We start from the raw sequence: 19,630 nt of genomic DNA, 5'->3' as shown, positions 1-19,630 counted from the left end.
AAAAAAATGTCACATATCTCATATAGACTGACGGAAGTAGTCAATATAGTCATATAAATACAAATATTGGCCTATACCTTCGGTACCATCCGGGGTTACCATTTAAATTAACATCACATCATAACGCAAGTCAATGTTTTAATAAACGGACATTGTCTGAGGGTATACATTGGTCGGCAAAACCGACCGATACTTTGTAACTTGTTTCAATACAATTTATTTAAATTCTCGCACACACACACGTACACACTTGCACACCCTCAATGAAATACCATAACAATGATCTAATAACAGCTAGAAATTTATTACAAAATCGATTTGAGTTAAAAAAAAAAAAAAAAAAAAAACTGAGCATTGATCACGATTAAGCTTAACGAATTTTGCCTTCAAAATTGATTACTCTGAGAGACAGACAGACATACGGCCATACAGAAGGACTTAATGATAGAAGAAGACGCAATTAATAAAATCGTAAAATTCAATTTTTTTTATTTTTGTTATTTGAAATATTTATTTTCAGTTTCTTGGTTTCTGATATTTTTGTGGGAAATTAAAAATTATTTTTGGAAGCGTAAATGGAATAAATTCTAATTGTCAATGGGGCTGGGTGATAATTGTAATGTTCTTTATTCATTATTGAGTTTAATTAATAAATTATTGAAGAGTCTTGTTTTATTGTTTGTTTTCTTTACAGGGTATATTACATGAGACATTTAATTGTAATAATACTAGAAGATTTATTTGGGCGCCACTATGCTATTTGTCTTTTATTGTTGTGAAATATCACTTTTACGTTTGTATAACATGGTATGTCAGAAAACGAAATTGGAAGACCAATGAGAAGAATAACTCATTACAAGGTAATATAAAAGCGATGGACAATATCGGATCGCTCCTTCTAGTACCTCCCCCACAAGAGGTCAAAATTATCACAGAAAATAATTTACCTTATAGAACAAGAAATAATCATCCAATTTAGTTCAAAGTTTGAAAATCCCAATATTTGAATTTCTGCTATGATAGGTGCAAAAAATGGACAATTTCATATTTCCCAATATTCTTAATAATGCGAAATTTGGTGTTAAGATGGTATATATCGGTCTACTCCTTCTGGTAACTCCCCCACAAAAGAGGCCAAGATTTTGAATAACCATGAAGCTCGTAGGAAGCGAAATGAGCATCCGTTTATTTTCAAATTTAGCACATCTCAATATTTCTTTGTTGGAGAAGGTATAAGCCGATATATTCCGTATTCACATCAGTTGTCTGGTTGACAGAAATATTTTGATATACAAAGTTTGAATAGAATCGCTAACTTGTTTCGCAAATTATGAAAAATGTTGATCATTTGTGGGGGAGGTACCAGAAAGGGTAGGCCAATATCCATTAATTTCACACCAGATCTTGAATTATCTGAAATGTGGGCGAAATTTGAAAAGAATAGGATGCTTATTTCACATCTTAGGAGTGACCCTTTGTGGTGGGGTACTAGAAGTAGTGGTGGACCGATATATATCATCTTCACAGTAGATCTTATGTTAGTAGAAACCAGTAAAGAAAGTCTTAAAGTCGGGCGGGACCGACTTTATGATACCCTACACCACTTTGCTAATTAAGTAGAGCTCAACATAACAATTAAAAGTTTTTATGGGAGAATTCAATCATACACGCTATGATTACAATTATAATTTAAAGTTCAAAGGACTAAATATGCCGAAGCATTTGTATCTTTTTAATTCGGAATTGTATTGCCCATTTGGTGCACAATTAATTTGAAATCGGATAAAGATATATATGGGAGCTATATCCAAATCTGAACCGATCTCGATAAAATTTGGCAAAGATATTTCTGAGCTGTATATGATATATTTCCCTGAATATCGTTGTTACGGAGTGCATATTACGGTTGTGGGTAACAAATATAACAAATCGGATGAACAATATATATGGGAGCTATAGCTATATCTGAACCGACTAACCGACTTCTAGACTAAATTCGGTCCTAAGTGCCAAATTCCATCCCATTTGGACAAATATTAGACGTTTGGTGCACAATAAAAGGTAAATCGGACGAAGTTATATATGGGAGCTATATCTAAATCTGAACTGATCTCGATAAAATTTAGCAAATGTATTTCTGAGCTGTATTTGATATATTTCCCCAAATATTGCTGTTACAGAGTGCATATTACGGCGGCGGTGGACAAAAATAATAATTCGGATGAACAACATATATGGGAGCTATAGCTATATCTGAACCGATTTCGATCAAATTTGGCATACATATTTTCAGGCCTAATTTGGGTGTATATGCAAAATTCCATACAATTCGGGCTGATATTATACGATTGGTGCACAATAAAAAGCAAATCGGACGAAGATATATATGGGAGCTATATATTTCCCCAAATATTGCTGTTACAGAGTGCATATTACGGCGGCGGTGGACAAAAATAATAATTCGGATGAACAACATATAATATAACATAATTCAAAATGTTGGCTATTTGTGGGGAAGATACAAAAAGGAGTTGACCGATATATTCCATCTTCACACCAGACCTTGGATTGATAAAAAATATTGTGATGTGTGTAATTTGAAGGCTATCGGACTCTTACATCACATTTTATAAGAGTTATAATTATTCAGATTGTTGACCCTTTGTGGGGGAGTAAGCCGATATTGTAAATTTTCGCACCTGTTCTAACACTAATCCAAATATAAGCATTTGCAAAGTTGGAGTAAAATCAGATTACACTTTCTCTTTTCGTGCAGTAAAACATTTCGACCGCTTGTGGTACCTGCCCAGAAAGAGTGAATCGATATTGCCCATCTCTGAACTCGATCTAAGTGTGACAAAAATATTAGGATGTATCAAGTTGGGAGCGTGCGCATAAGCCAGCCAGACATGCGGTCGGGCATTGCATTCCAAATGTCCTGAAACGGATTTGGTCCAAAGAGACCTAGGGTCTAAAACCGTTATTTCGATGAGGCACGTTTTGGCCGCATCAAATGATATACACCCTCTGTAGTCATATGGTTGAGGGTATAATAACATCACCATAGATATGACAAAAACAGAAAGAGTGTTCGGCAAACGTAGGATCTGCTAGATTTCGAGCAAAATTTGCTCCTACCTTAAAACGAGATCCTATTTGAGCTCCTCCTGCTCCAAATATATCAGATTTAACATTTGCTCGAAGTCAAGCAGTTTTTCAAAGGTCTGATAAAAAAAATAGAACTGGTGTTTTTGAAGTTTCTCATTGGCTCGTGGTGACAGTTCAGTAAGTGCTTACATGCCCATGTTAAAATATGGGGTTAGTCGGCTATTTCGTAAGTAGTTACTGTTGACAAACCAATACCATTTTTTTTGGTAATGAAATATTTTGCCGGTTTCGTGGCAAGGGATTACCTAGGTTTTTTTTTTTTTTGTAAATTTCCCTTGTAAAAATAGTGGGCCAGTAGGTTGACTTGTAAGTAGTTACGATATCAAAACAAAATGGATGTTTTGTGTATATCAGTATGATGAAATACTTACAAAAATATAGCAAAAATATTGAATAAAAGTCAGTACCTGAAAAGAAAATAAAAATGTTAATTATTTTTAAAATTAAAAAATGGTTTAAAATCAATGAAATATATACATTGCCATGTTCGAAATTTGAAGTCAATTGAACTCATATTTGGCGGTTTATGACCTTCATGATTATTAAAAAATTTTGACCCTCTGTGGGAGATGGGGTGAACCGATATTGCCCATTTTCACATCTGACCTAGCACTGATAAAATTATTCGGATTTTCAAAATTTGAATAGAATTATTTGATATTTTCTTGTTTTGTAAGGTAAATTATTTTCTGTGAAAATATTTACTTTTTGTTGGGTTATTCAATAATTTGGACCCGGAAATTTGGTGGAAAGGAGGTACTAGAAGTAGTGGATCGATATCTCGCATTTTCTCTCATAGGAATATCGGATGCTTATTACGCCTTTTATGAGGTTCATGGTTTTTTTTCCCAACGGGGTAAGGGAGCGGGCTACCAGAAAGAGTTGTCCAATCTATTCCATCTTCATGCAAGATCTAGAGTTAGTAGAAATATTGGTATATGCGAAATTTATAGGGTTTTCCTATAATCGCCGTGATTATTAAAATCTTTGACATTTGTAGGGGAGGGTAAAAGAAAAAGTTGTCCGATAATGTCCATTCTTCCACTGAAACAAATATTTGGATTTGCAAAGTTTTAGCAAAATAATCTAATCTAATCTAATCTAATAAGTCAAAATCTTAAAAGAAAATAATTTGGCACATGGAAAGGGTCACATGTGCCAAATTATTTTCTTTTAAGATTTTGACTTTTTGTGGCGGTGGCATTGGAAGGGGTTGACCTCGATCGAAGTTTGATAACAAAATTACGATGTAACAAGTTTGGACCATATCACATACTCCCTTCGAGAATTATCGTGCGTACCAGCCTGGGAGACAGACACCGCAAGATCGACTCCAAATGTCCTGAAACGGATTTCGTCCAAAGAGACCTAAAGTCCAAAAATTATTATTTCGATGAAGCCCATGTGGACGAATCAAATGGTATTTATCCTCTGTAGCCAAATGGCTGAGGGTATAAAAATATTCTTCGAATTTTTGCTAGTAATATCACCACAGGCATCTATATACCTAAATTATATAGATTCCATGAAATCTTAACTCGAATATTTTCAAAGATGTCAAAATGGACTGAACTAACCCCCCCCCCATGTTGGTCACCTCCCTTCTGATGTTTTTAGCTCTATCTTCATACCTTTACCTTTAATTTCGGTTCCAAATTTCTGTGCTGGATAGCTACATCTATTTCGTATTTGGTTCCCGATTCTAAATACTTTTGTTACTCCTAAAAATTCTACAGAGGCTATCACATGACCGGCCTAAACAACATTACACACTTTGTTGCAATTGTTTATTTTCAAATAAAAAAGTAAACAAAAGAACATTAATATTAGATTGATTTCGATTGGAGGCTGTTGTGATTTCCAGACCGGCCTTCTTAATTTTAATTTAATTATTTTTTTATGTGGCAAAGTGAATTGATAAGACCTCAATTTTATTAACAACATTCACAACAACAAGAAGAAGGAAAAAATAATAAAAAAAAAACAACAACAGTTTCTAAGTAATTGGCTGACTGTTAATTTGCAAAAAAATCGTAAACACACCAAAGGGAAATAAGTGACTATCTGTCAATCTCTTGAAACTAACGACTGCATGCGAAACTAAAATGAAAAAAAAAAATTAATTTCCTCCCTCCACAGGTTTCACGATTTAATTACTCGATGTATCATCATCAACGATTGGCATCGCGATGACATCACATCAAATAACTTGAGAATATTTATAATTTAATAATTAATACAACAGCTTCAATCAGATTCTGTTGCTGTCTATGAACATGGGACATTCTTGATAGGTGATGGGTGACTGAGTTTTTGTTGTTGTTGTTTGTTTTTGGGAATTTCAATTTCCTTTCAATTCAAACGCGGTGGCATTGCCAAACAAGTTAGTAACTGATAACAAATCGAATTGAAATTGAAATATAAAAAACAAATACGAATTCAATAATAAATGACTTGGGGTCATAAATTTGTCAATCAAGTTTGTTACTTAAATTATGGATGGCAAGTTAGGAATTAACAATAATAAATAAATAAATAAATATTTTACTGTGTTAAAATCTTGGGAGCCACATGAGTCGAATGACCCATTAGAACCTAGGGAAAATTCTACATAAGTTTACAAATCGGCCTGCTTGCAAATAGTTTCCATTATACCCTCCACCATACTATGGAGGGTATATTAACTTTGTCATTCCGTTTGTAACTCCCCGAAATACTCATGTCAGACCCAACAAAGTATATATATTCTTGATAAGCGTAAAATTCTATGTCGATTTAGCGGTGTCCGTCAGCCTGTCCGTCTGTTGTAATCACGCTATCTTTCGAACGAATTGAGATAGAAGGCTAAAATTTTGCACATATGTTAATTTTTGCAGTAGGCAGGTTAAGTTCGTAAATGTAAGTTAAAAAATGTAAGTAAAATGTAAGTCCACATTTTCATATAGCCCCCATATAAAATATCTCCCGATATTCGGTATTTTGATGATTTTAGCGACATTATTCACCGGAATTCTTTCAAATTTGATATTTGAAGTTCCAAGTTAAGAAGTTCCAGCCTAAGACACAAAAAAGATTACTGTGAAGGCCCACGTCTTCGTATAGCCCCCATATATGAGTACCTCCCTATATTCGGTATTTTGATGATTCACCGGAATTGTTTCAAATTTGGTATTTGAAGTTCGTAATGGATACTGCAGCCTATGACAGGAAATTGTATGTGCAGAAACAGAATTTTTTAAGGATTTTATTTTTTGAAAATTTCCAAATTCATTCCAAATGGAGGAGGGTATTCAAAGTTCGGCCCGGCCCGGCCGAACTTACTGTATATATATAAATATATATGTTTCTTCCCATATGTTGATTAAGACACTCACATTCGTAATATACACTCTAAAAGAATTATATTTGGTACAAGATATCAGATACAGCACTGAAATACATCGGGCAATTTTTTTAAAGATCGGTTCAGATTTGAATATAGCTCCGATATATACTATTATCCGATTTCAGGTTTATTGTGCTGTGGCACTTCCGACCGAGTTCAGGCTAGAAGCATGTACTTCAAATTAGGTGAAAATCGGTTCAGATAGCTATATCTCCCATATATATTGTTCATCCGATTTTATGGACTCTAAAACAACGATATTTGGTCCCAACAATCAGATACAGAATAGAAATATCTGTGGTAGTCTTTTTAGAGATCGGTTCAGATTTGGGTATACCTTCCGTATTTTTTTTTTCTCCTCTAAAATATATTCTTAAAAAAACGCTTTTATTGGTTTGTTGTTACCATAAAAATATTCTCCAAAATTCGTAGAATATTTAAAAAAAATCCACTATTATATTAATAGAAACCCTCGTATGAAACATATAATTAAATAAATAAATTTTTAAAACAGTTCATCATTTGTCTCTACAAACGTTGACTTATTTTTTTCCTCCTAAGGCGAGAAATTCCACATGAGCGTCTTTCAGACGTTAAACATGTTTTGAATAAACAAGAAGTTAAACGAATTTAAAAAAAAAACAGAACTGTTGACATACGAGTTAAATGGATTCGTGTATAAATGTAAAATTTAAATGAATCTAAAATCAGAAGAAAAAAACAATGTTTGGAATTAAAAAAACCACGTGGTTTATATTGTTTTGCTATTTTTTTTAGCTCAATATTCAAACTGAACATATCTGGATTTGAGTACTGTAAAATCGCCATAAATTGTAATTCCATAAATTCCGTAATTGTATGTGTTTTGCAAAATGTAGTAATGTGTGTGTCAGTGTATTGAAATGGGTCTGTTGTAGTGGTGTTATGGAAATTTTAGACTGAAATTCTATGAGTCATACAATTGCTTGCCCGTTTATTCCATTCATTCATTCATTTATTACTTTTTAACCGCATTTTAAATCAAATTAATTTCAAGTGAAACTTGAGAGTTTAGACAACGTAGATATATTGCCCTCAAGTCTTGGTGTTGCCGCAAAAATCACTCAAAAAATGCAACCCAACACACACTTACTCACACACACACAGACACCCACCCACACAAACAAATTTAAATTAGCTAAACTCTTGTAATTGACACTTGAAGAGTTTTGGGATCTCAATTATTTCTCTTCTAATTGAAAATAATATTGAAAATTAAAAAAAAAAAAACAAGTAAGCAAAGGCTACAGTCGAGCGGGGCCGACCGTTGAATACCCTACAACACTATAATAAACCATACAGTTTATATAGGCGAAATACTCGACAGAATTCCACAAGATATTGTGACAAATAATAAAAGAAAACCATCATGTTTCGTTCTCTAATTTTCGAATAATAGCAACTTAAACGAATTTGCTCATTTCCAAGTTATTGGTAGATGCTGCACGTAAATGGTCTTCCTAGATCTGGAACCAATATTTCCCAAAGACCTATAATCTCTCAGAAGTGGCAAAAGATTAACATTTATTATTGGTTTTTGACTGAAACGCATCTATATGAGATACAGACATTTGACTATATTCTTCAACGAAATCAGCGTTAACGAAATAGTCAGAAGTGCGTCTTTCCTGTATTTGTGAATTCTCCAAAAAGTCACTGGAATGGACATTTTCGTATTTTGTCTATAAAAGTTGGCAAACTCCTTCACACATTGAATATTTTTGGATGGCCATCCGAAACTGCTTGGCTTTTGCAATGTGCGGTAACCCCCATTCAAATGTGCGTGAGGACCGGGCGATAATTACGACCTGCTGACAATTTTGCGTTTTTTGGTCCATTTCAACCCCTAAATATATGGCGATCATCTCCAAAAGGAGTAGGCTTTTATTCTGACCCTCATCTTATCCCCATGCACAATTTCGTAAGGATCGGGCCATAAATGCGATCTGTATATGATATCCTGATATCCTAACTACTTAGTTTTGTTAGCCGTAGAAATATTACCAAATGTTTAATTCAAAATGAAAATATGCCAAAAATATGACAAAATTGAAAAAATATGAAAAATGTTACAAAATCAATATTTTAATCTTTAGAGAGCTATTTTTATGCGAATTTTTAGACGTTTTTTCTTTCCTGCCAAGAGGCCATTCTGAATTAATGAGAACTGTCGAAATCAGTTCAGCCGTTCTCGACATATATGAGATCTTTCAAACATATCTTCTTTGATAGACATATATATCGCATATATTTCCTATATATTCGATTTTTTGGATCTTAACATCAATGCAAAGATCAGAAGTAACCTTGTCATGGCTTTGTGATTTCGCCGGGATTTAAAATATTAGCGGTTTAATGAAAAATTTTAAATTTTTTCAACACAAAAGATATGGTCTATTTTACCCGCTAAATATTATCCGATGACCACCCAAATTGGTAGGCTTCTTCCCCGCCCTATACTCTACCTACATGCGAAATTCCGCGTGGATTGGTCTATAATTGCGACCTGTATAGCTACTGCAAAATCCGACATTTTTGTCAGTATTTGGTCCATTTCAACCCCTAAACATTTGGCGATCATCCCCAAAAAAAAATAGGCTTCTATTCTGACCCTAACCCCACCTCCACTTTAAATTTCGTGAAGATCGGACCATAATTGCGACCTGTAGAGTGATTACAAATTAACATGGACAGACGGACAGACGGACAGACGGACAGACGGACGGACGGACATACATAGCTAGATCGACTCAGCTCGGCGAGCTAGGAAGATCCATATATACTTTCCTATGTGGGAAACCAATATTTCGAGGTGTTACATAATTTTTGGCCCAATCAAACTTATAATACCCCCAACACATAGTGTTGTAGGGTATAAAAAATAAAAAAAATATTGGAACCAGTAAGGAAAGTTCAAAAGTATGGCGGAACCGACTATATGATACCCTACACCACTATGCATATTTAGTAGAGCTCCCGTAACCAAAGAATTTATTTGAAGTAGATCGTAACACCTATCAACAGAGCAATTATAATTTGGTTTCAGAGCGAATTTATATATGGGAGGCATATCTAATTCTGAATCGATTTTCACTAAATTTGACGGAGACATTTTAATCTTTTATAGCTAATAACATTGCTATAGAGTACATGAAATCACTTCGAGTAGGATTATTTTAAGAAAATATATATCGGAGCCGAGTTCCGCCAAATGGAAATGTACGTCCTGAAATTCACTCCATTTGAGCTGATATTAGTCATTTGGTGCACAATAAACCTGAAATCGGATTTAAGATATATATGGCAGCTATATCCAAATCTTAGGCGATCTAGATAAAATTTAACAAAGGTACTTCCGAGCTCTATAAGATATCTAGTACCAAATATCATTGTTTGTCGAATGCATATCACGAATGTGAGGGACTTAAAGGAAAAATCTTATGAAACATATATTGGAGCTATAGCTATATCTGAACCGATTTTCACCAAATTTGATGTACTTGCTTCTAGCCTGAATTCAGTCGGATGTGCCAAAAATCAGGTTATATGAACTAATATTGGGCATTTGCTACACATTTAACCCGAAAACGGTTGATGATATACGGGTGAGATGAAAAAACTGCAACCAACTTCAGACTGCTGTCATTTGTAAGCCACTCCTCCGACAGCTGTTAAAATTATTCCAGTGACACCTCATTATACCTCACCTCAAGCGTACATTTACGCATTTTAGTGAGAATTTTCCAGAAAAAAAGTTATTCGTGATGGAATTCAAGCGTGATAGTGTGATTTCTTTATATTTGGCTGGAAAACCACAAGTGGCTATCGATAGAGCACTCCAGCATTTAAATGTGAATAAATCTTTTGTGTCTCGTACCATCGCTCGTTACCTTGATACTGATAGCGTAGCCCGACGTCAAGGAAGTGGACGGTTGTAACATCCGCAGAAACGGTTCGAAAAGTAAAGAAGGAAGAGGACGGAGGAAAACAGCAACATTAGCAGAAATGGTTCGAAAAATAAAGAAGCGATTTAATCGAAACCCGCGTCGCAGTGGCCGAAAAATGGCTCGTGAGCTGCAATATTCCATTCGGCAAATATTAAAAAATGAGCTCGGGACAAAGCCATTGAAATTCCAAAAAGTGCAAGAACTTACACCGCAACAGAAAGAGCTAAAGAGTTGATTCGCTTGGCCGAAAGTGGTGAACTGCCGAATTTGGTTTTCTCCGATGAGAAAACATGCGTTGTCCAGCAGTTTGTAAACAAACAAAATGATCGTGTTTACTTGCCAAAGAGGTCAGCTGAAAATTTTTCACCTTCGGTTGGCCACCAGAACTCAAGCGCCGGTCATGGTGATGGTGTGGGCCGCCATAACAGCCGATGGTCGCTCTTCGCTCGTATTAATCGACCGTGGCATCAGAATAAATGCCGAATTTTATCGCGAAAATATTCTGGAGGATGTATTAAAGCCTTGGGCAAACAAAATGCGGTTTCTCGCTTCATTTCCAGCGCACAATGGCCACCAAAATCTCCGGATACCAATCCGTTGGACTATTGTGCCTGGAGTATTTTGAAAAGCAAGGTTGGCACTAAAAAATACCAAAGTGTCTATCACCTCAAGCAAGCGCTTCGCCGGGAATGGGCCAAAATACTGCAGAGCAATTTTCGGGCAGTGTGTGACTGTTTCATTAGCCGTTTGAAGGCCATAATTCTTACCAAAGGTGACTAATCTAAACTTATTCTAAAATTTGATAGTATTTCCGACATTTTTTGCCTTAATTCAATAAAATTTGAAAAAAAATGTAAAAATTATGGTGTTTGACTTTGTTGCAGTTTGTTTTTTATCTCACCCTGTATATGTGGGAGCTATATCGAAATCTGAACCGATCTTGATAAAATTTGTCAGAGGTATTTCGGGGCTGTGCCTGATATCTGGTACCAAATATCATTGTTGTCGAATGCATATTACGAATGTGAGGGATTTAAACCTCAAATCGGATGAAACATATATATGGGAGCTATAGCTATGTATATCTGAACCTTCTAGACTGAATTCGGCCGGATGTGTCAAAATTCTGGTATTTTTGAATGATATTGGTTATTTGGTACACAGTTAACCCGAAATCGGTTGAAGATATATATGGGGGCTATATCTAAATTTGGACCGATTCTCACCAACTTCAAACAAATATTGTTTGGAAAATGTCATCTCAATCGGATAATAAATGTGACCTGGATTTTGTTTACAAAAATACATGGACAGACGGATGGATAGACAGACAGACAGGCGGACTGACATGCATAAATCGACTCAGAAAGTGATTCTATGAAGATCCTCAAAAGTAACTATGGGTCTATCTCGCTTCCTTCTCCATGTTACAAACAAATGGACAATATGGTGTAGGGTATAAAACGGCCCTCTTTTCGAATTATTGTTGAAAAATTCACACACACACAATTACACCACCTATGGTGGTTTGCCTGTGTAAACTGCCAATATTTCTTTCTGTCATCCAACCTGCCTCCTGCTTGTCAACCCTGCCTCCTGAAAAACAAAGTGCATTACAAACGAAAATTGACCCAACACTTTTAAGGTTTCCCTCTTGAATTTGCCGAGAGAAATGAGCTACAAACCATTTCCGTAACAAGTGAAAGAATCAAAGTAGAATGAAATATTCATACTTATGTATGTTTGTACGTGTGTATGTATGTATGAATGTTACAAATGAATTGTGTGTAGCTACAGTTATACTTTCATTGTCTTTACATTTCCTGTCTGCAATGGATTCTTAGCCATGTCAGAAAAAAGTGTCATGAGAATTTTACAATTGCCAACATAAATGAAATTGGATGCGGTAAAAAGACCAGTTGAACTTTTTTCATATCTCACTGATTTTGCAGAACGTCTCTGATTTCCATGGTGTTACGAAGAAGAGGAAGAAGACAATTGTTAGATACACTATCATGACTGGCAAGTGCATGGTACCTCGTTAGCGAAAAGTCCACCTTAAAATTTTAGATTCGTTCCAACAGTTTGTGTCAGGCCTTTGTATACCCTCCACCATAGTATGGAGGGTATATTAAGTTTGTCACTCCGTTTGTAAAACCTCGAAATATACATTTTAGACCCGACAAAGTATATATATTATTGATCAGCATAAAATTCTATGTCGATTTAGCGATGTCCGTCCGGCTGTCCGTCTGTGGAAATCACTCTAGCTTCCGAACGAATTGAAGTAGATTGATAAAATTTTGCTCAAATGTATGTTATGTCTGCAGGACTTTTGGTATTCAAAATGGGCCATGTAGGTCCACGTTTTGGTATAGCCCCCATATAACTGTACCTCCCGATATTCGATATTTTGATGATTTTAGCGACATTTTTCACCGGAATAGTTTCAAATTTGGTATTTTAAGTTCGTAATGGATACTACAGCCTAAGGCAGAAAATTTTCTGTGCAGGTCCAACTCTTCGTAAAGCTCCCATGTAACGGTACCTCCCGATATTCGGTATTTTAATGATTTTAGGGACATTTTTCACCAGAATTGTTTCAAATTTGATATTTGAAGTTCGTAATGGATACTACAGCCTACGACAGAAAATTGTCTTTGCAGGTCCACGTCTTCGTATAGCCCCCATATAACGGTACCTCCCGATATTCGGTATTATGATTTTATTGACATTATAACCGATTTTTTTTAAGTTTCGCCTTTGAATATTATAATGGCTTATGACAAATGTTAGCAACACAGGTTCATGTTGTCGTATAGACCCTAAATAAAGGAGGATATCAGTAAAACCATTGCACAATTTTTCTGCTCAATTTTTCTGCTATTTCAACGTCTCCATATGTAAACCCTACAAACCAACCGTGACCTCAATCTCAAATTTCAGTTCTATCCCTTCACCCAATACTATATTTAGTAATATTTGGTACGCATATCCAAAACAATCTACATGTTTCCATCCTAGACACCGATAGTGGTCCAAATTTAATACCATTTAGTACTTTTCGTATAAATATAGTAAACATTTTCAAAACCACCTCAATATCTGAACACCAGATACAAAGAGAGACTTCAATATGAAATTTCGGGATTCCAGCTTCATCCCTTCACCCAATACCCAATTTAGTACCATTTAGTACTTTTTGGAAAACTATAGTACATATTTCCAAAACCACCTCCACCACCTCAGATACCAACAGTAAACCTTAATATCAAACTTCAGAATTTCAGCTCTTTATTTTCCCCAATTACCAAATTTAGTACCATTTAGTACAATTAGCTCAACGCATATACAAAACCAGCTCCTTCTCTTAACTACAGACACCAGCAGTGACATACATATCAAATTTCAGGATTTCATTTCCATCCCATCACCCAATGCTAAATTTAGTACTATTTAGTACTATTTGAAGAATTATAGTACACAAGACCAACTCCATATCTCAATTCCAACAGATACCTCAAATTTCAAATTTGGGTATTTCAGCCCTATCCCTTTACCCAGTACCAAATTTAGTACCATTTAGTACTTTTCGTAAAAATAAAGGACGTATTTCCAAAACACTCTCAAAACACTAACTCAGATACCATAAGTAATCTAAATATCAAATTTTAAAACTTTATCTCTATCCCTTCAACCAATACCAAATTTAGTACCATTTAGTACTTTTCGAACAACTATAGTACACATTTCCGGAACTTCCTCCATATGTCCAGCCTACACATGACCAGCGACCATACTACCAAATTTCACATTTCCAGCACTCTCTGTTCACCCTATACCAAATTGTACCTAATATGGTACTATTAAGTACTTTTCGTACTTTGACCCTAATGCCATATTTCAAATTTCAAGCCACACCAGTACCATTCGTACCTTTGCTGAACGAATTTCCGATCCCAACTCTTTATTTTAACCATTCCCCCCGTGCTGGAACCCCAATACCAAAATTTTCTGTTCATCCAAGTGAAACTTAGCACACATTTCCAAACCTCACCTCTTTGCATCAACCCCATTCCAAGAATTGATTCTCGGAACAATTTTCAAGATTCTACCACTATTCGTTTACATACTTCCAAATGGTACCGAATTAGTACTTTTGGTACACGTATTGTTAGAATTTTTAAAAATCCTTTAGTTTCTCTATCCTAAACCACATCGAAGACTCTCACTCCAAGTTTCAGATTTTCAGCTCCATTCCTTCCCCAAATACCAAAGTTTATACTATTTAGTACTTTTCGTACTATTTATTTATTTCCAACACCCCCGCCATGGTGCCATGTCATCCTAATGTCAAATTTTAGACTTTCAACTTCAAATACCTAATTTAGTACCATTTAGTACTTTTTAGTACGTGTTTCCAAAACCACCTCCAAATCTCAACACTACACACTAAACGTAAATTCCAAAAACCCAGTCTTATCTCACCCCTACCCACCAACATTGCCTACTTGCAAAATTTCAAGATCCACGCTTCAGTCGTTTCGCCTGGGCGTTGGTACATCAGGCAGAGATTTAATACCAATTAGTACGTACCCCAATCCTACACTTCAAATTTCAGCACACATCCAAATAGTACCACATTTAGTACGCATAAGTACGAATTTCCAAAACATTTTACATACCTCAATTCTACACTCCAAATTGTCAAAACTACCTCCATACCTTGAACATACAATCGTATAGAAATCTTATTTCAAAATTCCAGCCCTAACGGTCCATTCAAATCCAAATTGTACCAAATTTAGTACAATATAGTACACATACGAACAAATTTCCATAACTACCTTCCTTCATCATAAAATTCAATAGTAATCGTATTACCTAATTTAAGTATTCCACCCCTATCGGTTCGCCAAAATGCAAATTGTACCAAATTTAGTACATTTTAGTACATATAAGTACAAAATTTACAAAACTACCTATATCCCAATTCAAGACTCCGATAGTGATCTTTTTTCACGTTTTTGAGGATACCAGTTCTATCGTTTCGCCCAAATACATATTGTACCAAATTTAGTACCATTTAGTACACATAAGTACAAATTTCCATAACAATCTACATTATATAATCTAATTGATACCGTATTTCCCAATTTCAGGATTCCTGCTCTATCAGTTCACCCAAATCGTAATTGTACCAAATTTAGAACCATTTAGTTCTGTTCGTGCACACAAGAACAAATTTCGAAAACTACCTCCATATTCCAATCCTACTCTCCGCCAGTAATGTAAATTTCAGGATTCCAGCTCCTACCGTTTCCCCAAAATGGAAATATTTTTTTACATCGACCCTCAACTTTAATTCCTATACCAAATTTCGTAAAAATAAAAACTTAAAAATACAATTATTTCCAGCGCTTTTTGTTCCAATCTCAGTGAATGGAATGAAACTTCGAAATAAAACTGGCAGACGATCATCAAAATACCATAAAAACACCGATTTGGTAACGAAAAAATACATTATTACTTTTCTCCAAAAAAAAGATTTTTCCGGCCTTGACTTGACTGCCTGCAAAACAATTGATCTTTAAAAAAATTCAGTCAGACTCAGTGTCTGACTGTCTGTTTGCTTTAATTTTTTTTCCACAATTTCAAAATGTTTTTCTTTGTTCAAAAGCAAACCAGAGGGGTAGCGGCTTTAAGATTTTTCAAATCAAGATTTTGTCAAAGCAAATTGAATTTAAATTGAAAACAAGCTGCTCCAGTGCTATAGGTAAAGAGAGAATGAGAGAGAGAAAATTCGAAACAAACTTGTTTAGTTTTTTTTTTTTTTTTTGCATGAAAAGTGGTTATTGGCCTCCTTGCGGATTGGAACATTCAATATCCATTTGTAATGGTGTTTTCAGATATTGCTCTTGGAAAATGAAATTAACGGCATTCCATGCCAGAGCTTAGAGCGCATTTCTCTCCCAAAGAGAAAACCCAACCAATCACCATTATTCTCCGAAAATAGTCACGTCATTTGACGACTGCCACCATGTAGACATTCCTGGCGGAAAAGTTGCAGTGCTAAGCAATAGGAAAATAACCCTCACCACAACATCAACAGAGCGGAGCATTCAAATGCTTGAGACTAGCGACCAAGTGTGATCTGCTGGAGAAATAAGTTCAACACGTAGAGCAACAAAACTTGATTCTGAACAAACATTTCAGGTGACTGGTTCAAGCGATATGCGTCTGCAAAGAGGCACAGCTGCAGCAGTGCCAACCGGCCAAATCAATATTCAAATGGTCTATTCCATGAACCAAGAATAATCAGCCAGTGTCATTAGGTAAAAGTAGGTAACACAGAAAAGCAGACATCAACATTGCCGTGTTATTGTTGTTGTACACACACAGAGGTACACATGACCCGCCCGCCCCCCGTTGCTGTCCATAATTATTATTGGTGATTTCTTTTTGTTGCTCCAATGTTGCCCCAGGTCTTGCGAATGGCTGGCCACCAACCCAGCAGCGATGGCAGCACCACCACCAGAAGTGAGAATGTGATACTTTCAAAGGTTAGATTTCTTTTTCAAACGGCCAAGCAGCATTTTTTGTTGTTTTTAGTGCAAAACATTTGCTTTGACTATTGATCGATTTTCGAGCTTGGAATTCCATGAAACCAAACGATTGGCTACCGTAGATTTTTTAAAAGAAATTTAATAAGAATCAAATGAGTCAAAAATCAAAGAGTCAATTTTGGTACCCTCAGCCATATGGCTATAGAGGTTATATATCATTTGATACGGCCAAAACGTGTGTCATAGCTAAAACGGTTTTAGATCCTAGGTCTCTTTTTGAAGCAAATCCGTTTCAGGACATTTGGAGTCGATTTAGGGATGTCCGTCTGACTGCCATGCAAGCTGGTATGCAAAATAACTCTTAGGGGATTTGGTCCATACTTGGTACATCGCAATATTATTATCAAACTTAGATCGAGTTCGGAGATGGTCGTTATTGGTCCACTGGTACCTCCCCCACAAATGGTCAAAATTTTTACAGAAAATAATTTAGCTTATAGGACATGAAAGGATCATCCGATTTTGTCCAAACTCTGACAATCCTAATATTTGTATTAGTTCAAGGTCAGGTGCAAAAACTGATAATATAGACCCAATCCTTGTAGTACCTCCCTCACAAAGGGTCATTATTTTGCATTATCTCAAAGATTATAAAATGTGAAATAAGAGCCCAATTGTCTTGAAATTTCGCAGATCCCAATATTTCTAATAACTCCAGGTCTGGTGTGAAGATAGGATAGGTCGGACCACTAATTTTGGTACCTCCTTCCCAAAGTTGTCAAATTTTTGAATAACCATGTAGCTCATAAAACCCGAAAAGAGCATTCGATTCTTTTCAAACTCAGCACATTCCAATATTCCTTCAAACACAAGATCTTGTGAGAAGGTGGGATATATCGGTCCACTCATTCTGGTATCTCCCCCACACAGGGGTCAAATTTTTGAATAACAAAAACGCTCATAAAATGTTAAAGAAGACTTCGATTCTCTTCAAATTTAACATATCCCAATATTTTTATTTACCCGAGTTTCGGTGTGAAGATGGGATACATCGGTCCAGCCCTTCTGGAACCTCCCCCACTAAGCGGTAAAATTTTTGAATAACCAAAACGCTCATAAAATTTGAAATAAGTATTCAAATTTCGCACATCCCAATAACTTTATTAAAACGCAAGATCTTTTGCGAAGATGAAATATATCGGTCCACTCCTTCTGATACCTCCCCCACAAATAATAATAATATTTTTAATGGTCAAAACACTCATAAAATGAGCAATAAGTATCCGATTCTCTTCAAATGTTTACACATATCAATGTGTCTGCTAAAACAAGATCTGGTGTGATGGTGGGATGTATCGGACCACTGCTTCTGGTACCTCCCACACAAAGGGATTAAAATTTTGAATAATTATGTATCTCATAAAATGCGAAATAAGCATCTGATTCCTTTCAAACTCAGCACATCTCATTACTTCTTCCAACACAATATCTGGTGTGAAGATTGTAGACTGGACTTCCCCCACAAAGGGGACAAATTTTTAAATAACAAAAACGCTCATAAAATACGGAATAAGCATTCAATTATCTTCAAATTTTACACATCCCAATTTTTTTATTAGCACAAAATGTGGTGTGAAGATAGGACACATCGGAATAATCCTTCTGGTACTTCCCCCACAAATGGGTCAAAATTTTGAATACATAAAAGGCCCCTAAAATGCGATTTCTCCGATTCTCTTAAAATTTCACATATCTTAGTGTTTCCACCAACACAAAATCTGGTGTGAATGTGAGATATATCGGTCTACTCGCTCTGGTACCTCTCCCACAAAAGACTAAAATTTTAATTAACAATTTATTGCGAGTAAAATACATACACATTCATACATTTTAGACCTCACAAAGTATATCTATTCTTGATCAGCATAAAATTCTATGTCGATTTGGCGATGTCTGTCCGTCTGTGGAAATCACTCTAGCTTCCGAACGAAATGAAGTAGGTTGATAACATTTTACTCAAATGTGTATTATGTCTGCAGGACTTTTGGTATTGAAAATGGTCCTCATGTAGGTCCTCGTTTTCGTATAGGCCCCATATAATGGTACCTCCCTTTTTTCGGTATTTTGGTGATTTAAGAGACATTATTCACCGGAAATGTTTCAAATTTGGCATTTGAAGTTCATAATGGATACTACAGCCTATGACACAAAAAATTGTCTGTGCAGGTCCACGTCTTCGTATGGCCCCAAAATATAACGGTATCTCCCTATATTCGGTATTTTGATGATTTTAGCTACATTATTCACCTTTTTTTTTTCAAGTTTCGCATTTGCATATTCTAATGACTTATGACAAAAGTTGTCTATGCTGGTCCACGTCGCCATAGAGAACCTTATATAACGGCTACATTCGGTATTTTTAAGATTTTATCAGAATTTTTAACGAATTTTATTTTTTTGAAAATTGCCAAATTCGTCCCAAATGGTGGATGGTATTCAAAGTTCGGCCCGGCTTCCAGCTGTTT

At 35.5% G+C, this 19,630-nt stretch overlaps 1 long non-coding RNA gene across 1 annotated transcript in view; it reads right to left on the bottom strand.

Annotated features, from left to right (window-relative positions):
- Window positions 1–19,630, bottom strand: part of LOC131806885 (uncharacterized) — an 81,847-nt gene that overhangs the window by 36,593 nt on the left and 25,624 nt on the right. The window lies entirely within an intron of this gene.

This window comes from Musca domestica, unplaced genomic scaffold, assembly GCF_030504385.1.
Source record: "Musca domestica strain aabys unplaced genomic scaffold, Musca_domestica.polishedcontigs.V.1.1 9, whole genome shotgun sequence".
NCBI lineage: Eukaryota > Metazoa > Arthropoda > Insecta > Diptera > Muscidae > Musca > Musca domestica.
Note: the sequence above shows the minus strand (reverse complement) of the source record. Positions and strands in the feature narration are given on the sequence as shown.